This window comes from Euprymna scolopes, chromosome 17, assembly GCF_053919585.1.
Source record: "Euprymna scolopes isolate OS-2025 chromosome 17, ASM5391958v1, whole genome shotgun sequence".
Lineage (NCBI taxonomy): Eukaryota > Metazoa > Mollusca > Cephalopoda > Sepiida > Sepiolidae > Euprymna > Euprymna scolopes.
The window spans coordinates 55,099,963-55,112,677 of NC_136498.1; positions in this window are offsets into that span (position 1 = coordinate 55,099,963).

The window sequence follows — 12,715 nt, forward strand, 5'->3', positions numbered from 1 at the left end:
ATCTTCTGGTCCAGATGCGTCAGTTATTTTTTGTGCCAGCCTATAAAGGGTCCAGCGTATTTTACTAGTGATACTACCCATGTGTTTAGAACTGTTATTAGGTTTCTTCTATATAATTTATTTGTTAGTGTTCCTATACTTTTAGTAACGCATTTACATTTTTCTCTTTCATTTCTTCATTTGATCGTGTCTGCTTCCAGAACTCCCAAATATTGCTGTCCTGCCGCTTATTAAGGTTTTTCTATTCCTTTGGTCTGCCTTCGTTTTAGTATATTTAAAACTAACAGTACACACTTCTTTCATTCCGTATGCCGGATGTGTTTATTAGCATCTTTCGTTCCTTTTCGATCTTCGCGAAAAAGTTCACGCCTTCTATATGCATTATGCTGTCCATTTTTTGGGGGGTCTGTATTAGTAAAATTGTATTGGGTCGGCATTTCCTTGGTATGTTGTAAAGTGACATAATGGTTATAATTAACAGTTGTAGTGATAGGGATTTGGGGGGGGCTTAATTGTAGTTCTTCTCAGTTATGTATTGCATTTCACCTATTATTTCAAATTGTCATGTTCTCAATGCTTTTCCAATCATATTCATAATCCTATCAGACATGTTGTACACCCTAAAGCGTTCTATTATGAATCCTTTTTATGCTTTTTGGAGTCGTTCCATGCAATTGGAATGTTCTCCTTCAAGATATTTTTGTCTATTTATATTTGACCATGCGTTCCCCTTTTCCCTTTTCGGCATTCTTTGTGTTCATCGGGATGTAGCCACCTATTATTAAAGGCGTTGCCAATTTGTTCTTTCAGTGGCCCTGTTTAGATTTTCCACGTGTTTGGTAAGCAGATAAGGAGACATTACGTGCTGGAGGTGGTTTCCTTTTCGGTGTCTTTATATATCTGTATCATTCTACCTTTGGTGGCCTATTTTGACTTGTCTGCTTAGTGGATGCATATATTCACATTTTGTACTCAGTTTTCATGTAGTGCTATTTTTATTATTTTTATGTGTGCGTTCCCTCGTAACCAGTTTGTCTTTAGTCTTTTGTTCCTGATTTCGTTTTCTGTCCTTTCTTTGATTTTCTGTCATTCTTTTTTAATATCTTTAAGCCATTCGCCATTACTGTTATTATCTTGTTGCCTTTTCCATATCTTTCCCCGATCGAGTTTTTGGACAAGTTTTGCTTTTGTTCTTCCACCGTTATTATTTTTATATAATTGATATTTATTGTTTTCAAGAGCGTTGTTTTGCTTGTACTGTTACGATTTTATTTCTCATTCAACCTTTTCTGTCACCTTTCTGTTTAGTGCTTTACTTAACTTTCCTGTATTTGGGATATTCCCATTTTCCGTCCTTTTTGTTTATTTGTTATTCTCTTTGTCTTCTGTCGTGTGAAATTCTATTAATGGGAAAATAAGTTGATCTTCAAGAATTAAACACTTCAACAATAGTGCAAACTTGTTAATGCTCAGTCTGTAAAGTTTCGTTTAGAATACAAGAATGAAGAAAAAAAGAAAACAATGGTCGTTTTTTTTTCTTTATACGGTTGCAATACTTTCAATTAAATGCTTTCAGTTGGATATAAAAAGTCTGATTCCATAACGATGTAGTTGATTTGGGATTTTGTTGTCAGAGTAGTGAGTGTTGTCAGACGTGCGTTGTAATCTAAGATTTTTCAATATCGTCCCAAGAATTAGAGTAGCGAATTTTTAGCAGGAGTGTGACGAATTAGACACTTGGTTGTTTTAAATACGTCTCCTTTTTTAAAAACTTGTTCTTTTGGATTTTCAGCCTGACTCCCTATACAGCTTTATCGGTTCAATCTATTTTTCATGCTTTGTTCCCGCTTTTAATTGTTATACTTACCGTCTTTGCACCTACATAAAATAGATTGTTAAAGTATATTGTAGCTTCTGTTGGAATGTGTGGAAGAAGCTTGTTCACCTTTTCTCTTTCTGCTTTTAATATTAACAGATATAGTTATTTATGATGGGAGGTTCGCTACGTTTTTTTTTTCATTCTCAGTTAATTCTGTTGTTTAATAGTTCATATCGTTTATGTTCTGCATGTTTTCTTCATGTGGAGTTTCTGTGTGGTGCGTTCTACTGACATGTGGTTCTTGGTTTGTTTCGTCGTTTAGTTTCTCACTATATTCAATTAATTCTAGCTTGTAAAGCAATGTTTCTTCATAAATTTCGTTTTCTCTGCGTTTCTCTGTTCTGTTGGAAGATAGGCAATAGACATGCCCTATATTTTTTCATGCATTTCGATAGCCTCGTTTTTTTAGGTTGATTTCCCGAATAGTACGCCATTATTAGTCTATTCTGTTTTGATTTCCATTTCTGTCTCTGGATTTTTGCGAGTGTTATGTTGTTTATATTTGTTATCTTATGTTTGATTTGTATTCTTATAACACTTGTTTGGTGTATGAATCCTTCTTGTTCCTGAAATTCAAAGAGCCAGTATTTACACATTTACACCCAGATTCTTTATTCTGGCAAACGAGGGAGCACCTGCCTTTCATGAGGCCCAGATCTATCTTCCGGGTTGCACTGTTTATGATGTTTATTTTAAATATTTCTGTATAATGTGGCTTTTTGTGATAACATCAGGTTTAGGATTTCTTTAACTGTGTACCTGTCACAGGGATAGCGTTAATATTTCATATAGACTTAAAATTAGATGCACTGCACAAACTCACATGAAAGAAAGGTAAAAATTCAATTATGACAGTTTTACAAATTTCAAAATATTCCGCTTTACAAGTATGGCAATCGTTGGAGAAAAATATCTTATTAGACTTACAAAAAGAATTAATCCTTAGTAGAAATGTATTTTGTAAAATAAAATATTATTATTATTATTATTATTATTATTATTATTATTATTATTATTATTATTATTATTAATAATATTATTGGTTTTACAAGGAGTTTCACACAGGTTATAAAGGATCTCTCCTTGAAAACAGCGTTTGGTCTTCTCTCGAAAATGAGTGACAACAGATCTCCCCAGGTTTTATGTTCCCTCGACCTCCTCTGGTAACACTTGCAAATCAATTTGAATTATCGCAACAACTGCCCACTATCGATCTATCGCGAGCAGTGGTTATTGGTCTCCACTGAAAATTGAATGGCACTAAGCCTCCCTAAGGTCCCAGTTAAGTTCGCAGTTCTCCAGTATGCTCTCTTCGGTCTTTCCATACTCGGTGACACGTCTCGGCTATTTTGGCATCATTCTTTGGTGAGGATAGTGATTGGGTATTGGGAGGGGATGGGGAAAGGATGGACGAGAAGATAGGGGAACGAAGATATTATTATTATTATTGTAATTATTATTATTATTATTATTGTAATTATTATTATTATTATTATTATTATTATTATTATTATTATTATTATTATTTAGTCACTAGAAACTTGAAGTAAAAGCATTAAAAGTGATTGTATTTACCCTTGAATTATAAGTGTCATTATGTCTTCTCCGGTTTTTTACACTCTTCACCTCTTCTATCAACAGTTGAAAATAATTTTGCAGTATCCCAACTGTCGTTTATCATTGTTTACTAACTGGCAAGGCCTATAGATTTTTGTGGAATTTACTAAGCATCCCTTACGGTCTTGACTCTGTAAGTAGCTGTCTGATTGCAGCTTTTTCCTCCACTGTCTTTCAATAGCTTTTTATTATTTGTATTTATCTTATGTGTCATAAGACAGGTGAGTTTTTAATACAGGGTTACACAAAAAAAAGAAGCTAAATGGAGGTCATCTGGAACATATGCTGTAGAACGGGAAAAAGGCCGAATACCCTAGTGTTTTCATGTGATGTTTTGAATATAATAAACTAGTTATGACCAACGTTTCACTTTATTCGGACAAAACACTAAGAAACGGGGCCTAATTAGAGGTGGGGCCCGTTTTGGGGGGTCACCCTGTATATGATTATTAGTATTATCATTATTTTATTAGTAGTAGTAGTTATACTAGTATTATTATTATTATTATTATTATAAGTAGTAATATAGTAGTAGTTTTAGTAGTAGCAGTAGTAGTATCATTGTAGTAGATATTTTTTTATATCAGTAATATGTTAAAAGTTATCATAACTGGTTGTAAGTGGAAGTTAAATTGTCAAAATCTGACGTCGAAAGCAATTATGATTTCACGTCATCTGAGTAGTCTACTGTAATTACTTATGGAAACCGACTGCGCTAAAACTGTAAAGGCAATTTTACGATTCTCTAAATAGCCGTTGGCGCCGAAATTCAGAATTAAGACCATTTCGTAAGTGTGAAGGATTAATGGAATTCTTCAACAGCAATAACAAAAGTTTGCATTATAACATGGCAAAATTGAAACTATTGTTGAAAACTCCTTAAAGGATAGTTCGGATTTTATTAGGATGCATAAATGCTATAGAAATTCTAGAACAATATTGCATATTATTATCAATGTGTAACAGAAGTCGTCTGAAGACTAATTTAAGGTCAGAATAAAAATAAGAAAGAAACGAAACACACATATATATATATATATATATATATATATATATATATATATAAATGTATATATATATGTGTGTGTGTGGGTGTGTGTGTGTGTTTGTGTGTGTGTGTGTACTGTAAAACATGGCTAGACGAAAACATCCTTTATCCATGATGGCACCGGGGTTATATATGTAATTCTCCGTCCGCTCTACGACGGTCTTGTTGCCTACCATCATATATGTCTACGACTGATGTAAGGATGTGATTTGGAAGATCATAATTATAGATCAGTAAATGAGTTGGCGTAGGTTTGACCTCTGAGGGACTACAGCATTAATACTAAGGGCTTCTGATTTCTGCCCATCAACCACTACTCTAATGAACCTATTAGAGAGAAATGATTTAATAATTGAGAAGATATTTCCAGCTATACCATAGCTGTAGATCTTGTGAAGTACGCCTTTATGCCATACTCTATCAAAGGTCTTGCATATGTCAAGAGAAATTGCCCTTGTATGGAATCCTCCGTCGAGAGATTCGCTAATACTATGGGATATAATTGTAAGCTCATCTGCAGTAGATCTAGCAGAACGGAAACCATATTGCGTGCCACTAAGAAGGTTATATTTGCTAAGATGGTTGATTACTTCTCTATTTAACACAGATTCCAGCAACTTACTCATTACGCACAGGAGACTTATTGGCCTGTACTGTGAAGGAGATGACCGATCAACTGAATTCTTAAATACGGGGCATACTAATGAGATTTTCCAGAGTGACGGAAAGCAATTTTCCTGGAGACAACGTTTAAACAGTTTTGTAAGGATGGGCGCAAGTTGTGGTTGGAGTTGTTGAGTACTATAATTGGAATACCGTCAGGGCCGGTTGCTTTACTGGAATCAAGGTTCTAGATTAGCTTGGCAACGCCACATACAAATATTTGTATATCACATAGCATGTTTTCTGATACAGGAGGAATTATTGGTGGTTGGCAGCCTTGGTACCAAAGGTTTGAATTATCTGCAAAGTTCTTGGCAAAGAGTTTGACTTTTTCTGATGCTGACGAGATTACCTCAGGTTCATTTATGAGAGCTGGGATGGAGCACACGCTTCTGTTCATGATTCTGTTTGCTATTTGCAAAAACTGGTGGGAACCAAGCCGCTTCTCAGCGACTTTGGACTTGACAGACTGAGCATACAACTCTCTTGCGTTCTTTATTATTTTTACAGTGGTTTCTGGCAATTCTGAAAGCGGTTTTTTCTCAGTTTATCTATTACGTTGGAAGCAATGGAAAAAGTGATTTCTATGCGCAATGGCTGCAGCACATTCCGGAGAGAACCACGGATGGCTGTTAGGTTTTTGATGGAATTTGTTCGAGGGTATAAAACGGCCTAAACTTACAATTGACCATTCCGTCAGGTCTGATACTATAGACGACACATCCTTTTTAAACATGGAACGCAGAAGTAGATCTTATATAAACGTGCGGAATCTATCCCATTCAGGCATAGAGTATCGATATACTGTACGATGGAGAGGTACATCTGGGGATTTATTACATTTCATTTTTATCTTAACTGATACCACTGAGTGGTCGGAAGATCCAAGTGGAGGCAGAACAGAAGCTGAACATAGCTCAGGGCAAGTTGTGAGAAAGAGGTCTCGGAGACTTGCATACTTGCCGTCAGAATCGGGAAAACGGGTGGGTTCGTGAACACTCTGAGTGAGGTCATACGCTATAGAGAAATCATGACAGAACCTCCCCTCATCATCGGTCTTGTTTGAGCGAGTGACTGATTCCACACTGTGAACATTGAAGTCTCCACAGACATGAATATTAGCTGAAGGATAAGCAGATAGGGCATGGTCAATTTTCTCAGATATGCTTTTAAGCATATCTGAGGAAATTGACCATGCCCTATCTGCTTATCCTTCAGCTAATATTCATGTCCGTGGAGACTGTGGAGATAGTAACTCCGCTGTTGTGGGAGCGATAGAGAGCACATATGAATGCAGTAGTTGTAGCTAGTGCAACCCGGAAGCACATATAGGGTAAGTTATGATTTTATCTGGAGATGTCCATACCACATGGAAAGCCATCTTTTATATAGGCACATATTCCATGCCCATGGCTATCTTGCGGGTTAGATTTAGAAGTTTAATTAGGATATCCCTTATTTACGAACTCCTCTAGGGAAATGGTCGGAATTTGGAGAATAATCACATTTCATGCAGGCAACATACGGCTGGCAAATTCCAGAAATAATTGAAAGAACATGATATTCTGTGTTTGGATTGGGCTGCAAATCTCCAGACCTTAATTCTATTGAAAACGTATGACATTACCTCAAGCAACAGCTACGCAATGAAACAATTTCAAATTGGAAGAACTTTGGACAAAAATTAAAGAAAAGTGGGATTGTTGCAGTCACAGTCAAGGAATTCCCAAAAGATTGCAGGCTATCAAATTGCCGAAGAGCTATGCTACAAAATAGTAACTAGTTCGTTGTGTTCCTATTGTATTTATGCTGCATTAACGTCCTGAAGTTACATTTAAATAAAAATTTGTAATTTTGCGGACTTTCTTTTTGCCTTATGATTTTTTGTTTTAATTCGGATGAACACTAGAATATTTCAATTAAAAGTCAAATATTCACAGGTAAAGTTATAGAGAATAAAAGGTCAATCCAATGAGGTATATTTTGTTGAACCAGTTACATGAACGTTTGCTTTAATTTGCAATTCTAGAAAAAATTACAGGTGCGGATTTTCTTTTTGTAGCCTATATATATATATATATATATATATATATATATATATATATATATATATATATGTGTGTGTGTGTGTGTCTGTGTGTGTGTTCAATAGAAGATTTACTCTGTTATTTAATGAGAAATCTGCTTGAATGAAAATACATTTCAGCGTACTTTACAACCATGCAATGCTAGTCGCCCACCTACTTGGCTAGTATAGGAATATAATAAATATTAATGTTTAAAAAGATTTTAATTCATACACATGGGAAACTCACAATGTTCCCCTGCTCCTAAAGTGTTGTATAAAGAGGGAGAGAGAGACAGTTAGAGGGGGGATAAATGCATGACAGAATAGAAGAGGAAATAATTTTATCGAGAATAAACGTCTTAAAAATTGAAAGGAAGCTCGTGAAAGCCATTGAGCTGTTAAATTGATATTGTAATTGATATTGTTAATCAAGGTTAGATAGTGATTTAAGCAAAAAATAATTAACATAAAATCGGTCGACGTATTATAAAGTAAGTGCGTTGGCGATTTTTAAGTGCCGTTGTTAAGCCAGAGACAAAATCCCTGAGATATATTTAGAATTGGCAAAAGGTTTTATTCCTCTAGTTAAGACAAGTCTTCGATTAACGACTGTTAGGAGTAACTAGTGGGAGTTCCGAGTTGGGCACAGTAGAAAAAAGGTCGAAGCTCAGAGCAGATAAATTAAGCAGTAGAGAACGAAACAGCCTCGACAAATTAGTGCTAATATAGAAAGCCTTAGCGCGTAGACAGTAGTTTCCCACGAGGGTGTCACACACTCACTCAATGCCGGGCAAATATACATGGGATAAGTACGTCTTGTGTTAATCTTTTGGCGTTGTGTTTTGTAGTTTTTTCAATAGATATTTACCAGACCGCTTATGTAATGATACTGTTCTTCTCAACATTGCTTACGTGCCAGCATAATAATGTCACATATATACAACATAATAATGATATATATATATATATATATATATATATATATATATATATATATATATATATATATATTATATATATTAATGGCCTGGCAACGCCACAAGAGAGACAACTGAGACAGCAAAACTGAAACGGGCTTGCAGGACACTATATATACAAATGTAGGCAGATTTGTGCATATTTTATTGGTTTGAAGGTTTAGGTTCTTTTTTACTAATAGTCACCAAATTTTCATCTTAGAAAAGTCTTATAATCTTAAAATAGCATGAACATGTTTACGTAGTTTAGTCCCATAGACCCAAAGATGTGAGTATTTCCATATTTATTGGCCACAATTATATATATATATATATATATATATATATATATATATATATATATGTTTATGTGTGTGCGTGCGTGTGTGTGTTTTTGAATTAAAAATCGAAAAATAAATAAGTAAATATGTATATTTCATTTCATAAAGAACTAGTTGATATATTTTCCTAAATATGTTAACAAAAGAATTAAGTACTAACAGGTAAATCAGACATCGTCCGTTATTGAATAAGATTCAACGAATGTTTTACTCTCCTATATTTTTATTATCAGCAAAACCGATGAAGTCGCTCATATTTCAGTGAAGCTGATTGACTGACTTCTCTAGTTTAAGTCACTATTGCCGTGTACTGTGAAGAATGCTTCATACGAGGGGCGTGCAATAAGTAATGCCCTTGACACACTTCCCATAGGAGTAGAGCAACGAAACTTGGCACAGTTATTAGTATTTCTCTACATAGCAAGCAGCCAGAGTTAAGCATTTCTCTCATCGCTTGATGCAGCTCTGGAGACCGTTTGTGTAGAAGGCCCCAGGTTGGTCTTTCAACCACGACGTGACTTAAGACACCAAGGCTGCATCATCTGGGAAACATTTTCCTTTCAAAAACAACTTCATGGATGGGAAGAGGTGAAAGTCAGAGGGTGCAAGGTCAGTAGAGTAGGGACGATATGGTAGGATTTCATAACAACACACCTGTACTTCTGATCTGGCGACATGCGAGTTGTGGACCGGAGCGTTGTCCTGCAGGGGGAGGGTACCTTTGCTGATCTTGCTCCACCTCTTGATTTTTATAGCTTACCTTAATTTCATCAAAAGTGAAGCATAATAGGTTCATGTAATTGTGGTACCCTTTGCCAGGAAATCTGTCATCACTACTCTGTTCTGGTCCCAGAAAACTGTAAGTATGACCTTGCCAGCGGAGGGCTGCACCATTGCCTTCTTTGGAGGTGGTGAGTCCAAGTGCTTCCACTGCATTGACTGGGCTTTGGTCTCAGGATCATAGTGATGGACCCAGATTCCATCCTGTGTAATCTAGCTTTTGAAAAACTTTGACTCATTTTCTTGGAACATCTCCAAATTAATCCTCGAGCACTCAACGCGTTCTCTCTTCTGTATTGGTGTGAGCAACCTGGGAATTTATCTGGCAGACATATTATGCATATGTAAATGGTCATGAATTACAGTTTCCACATACCCTGTACTAATCTTGATATCTTCGGCTATTTGGCGAATAGTAATGCGCCGATCTTCCCAAATGGCAGCCTCAAAAAAAAAAAAGAGGTGTAATAGTAGTGTTATAATTTATATTAAGAGTGAATCATTTCTGTAATGGAAATATCGAGACAGAAGAATAACCAATTTACTCTGGAACACAGACTTTGTAAACTTTCAGTAATGATCAACTGGCATGAACTTTAATAAAAAAACAATTTTTTTTTTTAATTATCATTATAATATTTATTGAAATTAAATAAAACTATGGTTTGTCGTTATATAATCTAGAATATATTTTGATTGTATTTCAATGTGTGGACAATTGTATGGATAACGGTGAATCAAGTGATACCTCTATTTATAATTTTAACCTGATTTCTTCATGGGTAGTGGGAGTAGTCCTTCTGACTGTTGGAGTGACGGCTCCCTCTATAGATGTATTACTAAAGAAATGAAACTACCGATAAGAATAAATTTTCAATGATGAATACGATTGAAATATAACTGTAAAAATAATTGATACAGAATAAGATATTAAAGTAAAAATGTACCAAATATTGATGCTGTGTGAAGTATACAATTTTTATATTCAGTAAGCAAGTACTCTTAAATAGATTTTTTGTTTCTGTCACTAAGAATGATTCATTCGAGTGCTGTCTCAACAGTCGCACGCAAAAAACTTTTTTCTGAATAAATATAGAAGTGACTAATATAATTTTTCTCTTGGAGTTTTCGGCTAGCCCAATAGAAATTATCAAGGAATTTGTCTTATCAATAAACAACCACATTATTAACTATATTCGTTAATATGTTTAGCAATCTGAGCTACACATACTGTTCGAACTATGATACTGAAGGCGCGAGGGAAAATATGACATTGGTTATGCCAAGGCGTCTACTGTGCGAGTATGTGTAAACCCTTGCCAGACAATACTTAAGGCGACAGATACCTGTTCTTTATAAACGAACATTACTGAACATCACACACACACACACAAACACACACATATATATTTATTTATATATATATATTTATATATATATAAAGATATATATGTATGCATATATATATACTTGTTTATTGTTATATAAACATGCTCACATCTCGCTGCTACAAATAGCCACTTGTTTCAATCAAACAACAGATATCATCAGGCAGCGACTTGACTATTCAAAAGTTCAATGAATAATGGATTTTTATTTTAGCTAGGAACTCTTTAGAAGTGGGAGTTAAAAAACTTAAAACGCAGGACTTTAATTAAATAAAAAAGTAAAAAGGGAGACGCAATTTAAATAAAGTTAAAAGATTACAATGGGGAGAGAGTGATTGAGAAGAGAAAAAAAGGAATAGAGACAGAAATAGAGAAACAAAATAGAGAGAAAACAAAATAGAGAGAAAAAAAAGAGAAAAAAAAATATATATATATATATTAATTTTATTTATACAAACATTAATGGCTACATATGTGCATACATGTTTCTGTAATCACCCACGTTGGGGGATTACGTCTTCAGGCCAGGAACTACCTTCAAAAGTGACATTTCCACCAAATACATTTTTCTACTTCATTTATCAAGTTAAAAATACAACCTGGGTGGGAGTCAAAAAAACAAAAAACGGTAAAAGGATGAGTGAGGTCTCTGAAGATGATAAACATCTTTTTTCTTTTCCCCTTCCCCCATGTAACCTAACTTTTGGCTTTTTTATGACATAGGGTACTTGAGAGTTTAGTTTTCTTGTCTTAGAGTCTGCAAGTTAATAACCTTAGCTATGGTCAACCAAGTACTGACCGGTGCCTTTTTAATCTACCTCCACCCACACATACACGCAACACACACATAGCACATCCATACACAGACACTGCCAACACACACATACACACATTAATCAATACATTCAAAAGCGAATCCATGCTGAACACTCTTTGTTTTATTTACTGAAACTAGACAATGATTCTGAAACTACATAGAGGATAAAGTAAAAGTTACATTAAGGTAAATAAAAAAATATAAATAAATAAAAATAAAAATAAAATACATAAATAAATAAATAAATAAATAAAAATAAATATAAAATATAATAAAAAATAAAAAAATAAATAAAATAAAAAATAAATAAATAAATAAATAAAAAATAAAAAATAAAAAAATAAATAAATAAGAATAAAGTAAAATTAAATTAAAACAAATAAACCAACAAAATGTGAATAAATATAAACCCGAAAGTTTTCTAAACCCCACATGTACCTATATGCGTGTATCAATACACTTATAAATGTCTAACATTTATCTACACCCGCGCATATATACACACACACATTACAGACATACAGAGACAAATAATAGTATTTTTCTTTACTTATGCAGCGTGGTAACATCTTCGTATATGCAATATTATGCTACCCGACTACAGACGGGTGTACATATATATGCATATACATATACATACATATATACAACATATACATACATATACACATATACACAAACACACACATACATACATACATAAATACATACATATACATACATATATATATATACACATACATACATATAAACACACACAACAGACATACATATACATATCAACACATACATACATATATACCATATATATAAACAACATTCGGACATCCATACATTTTTGTAATCTATATTGTTACAACAATTCTATACGAGGCAGCCTATTCTAATAGTTCTGAAATATACGTGTGTATACATACATCTACATACAATAGACACAGAGACACATCCACATACAAACATACACACCGATACATAGATACAGATATACATATATATATATATATATATATAAACATACAAACATACATGCATACGTAAAATACACCTATATATCCAAAGTCACACAAATATAGACATATATATATATATATATATATATATATATATATATATATATATACATGCACACATGTACCGTGCCACCAAATGATACATCTA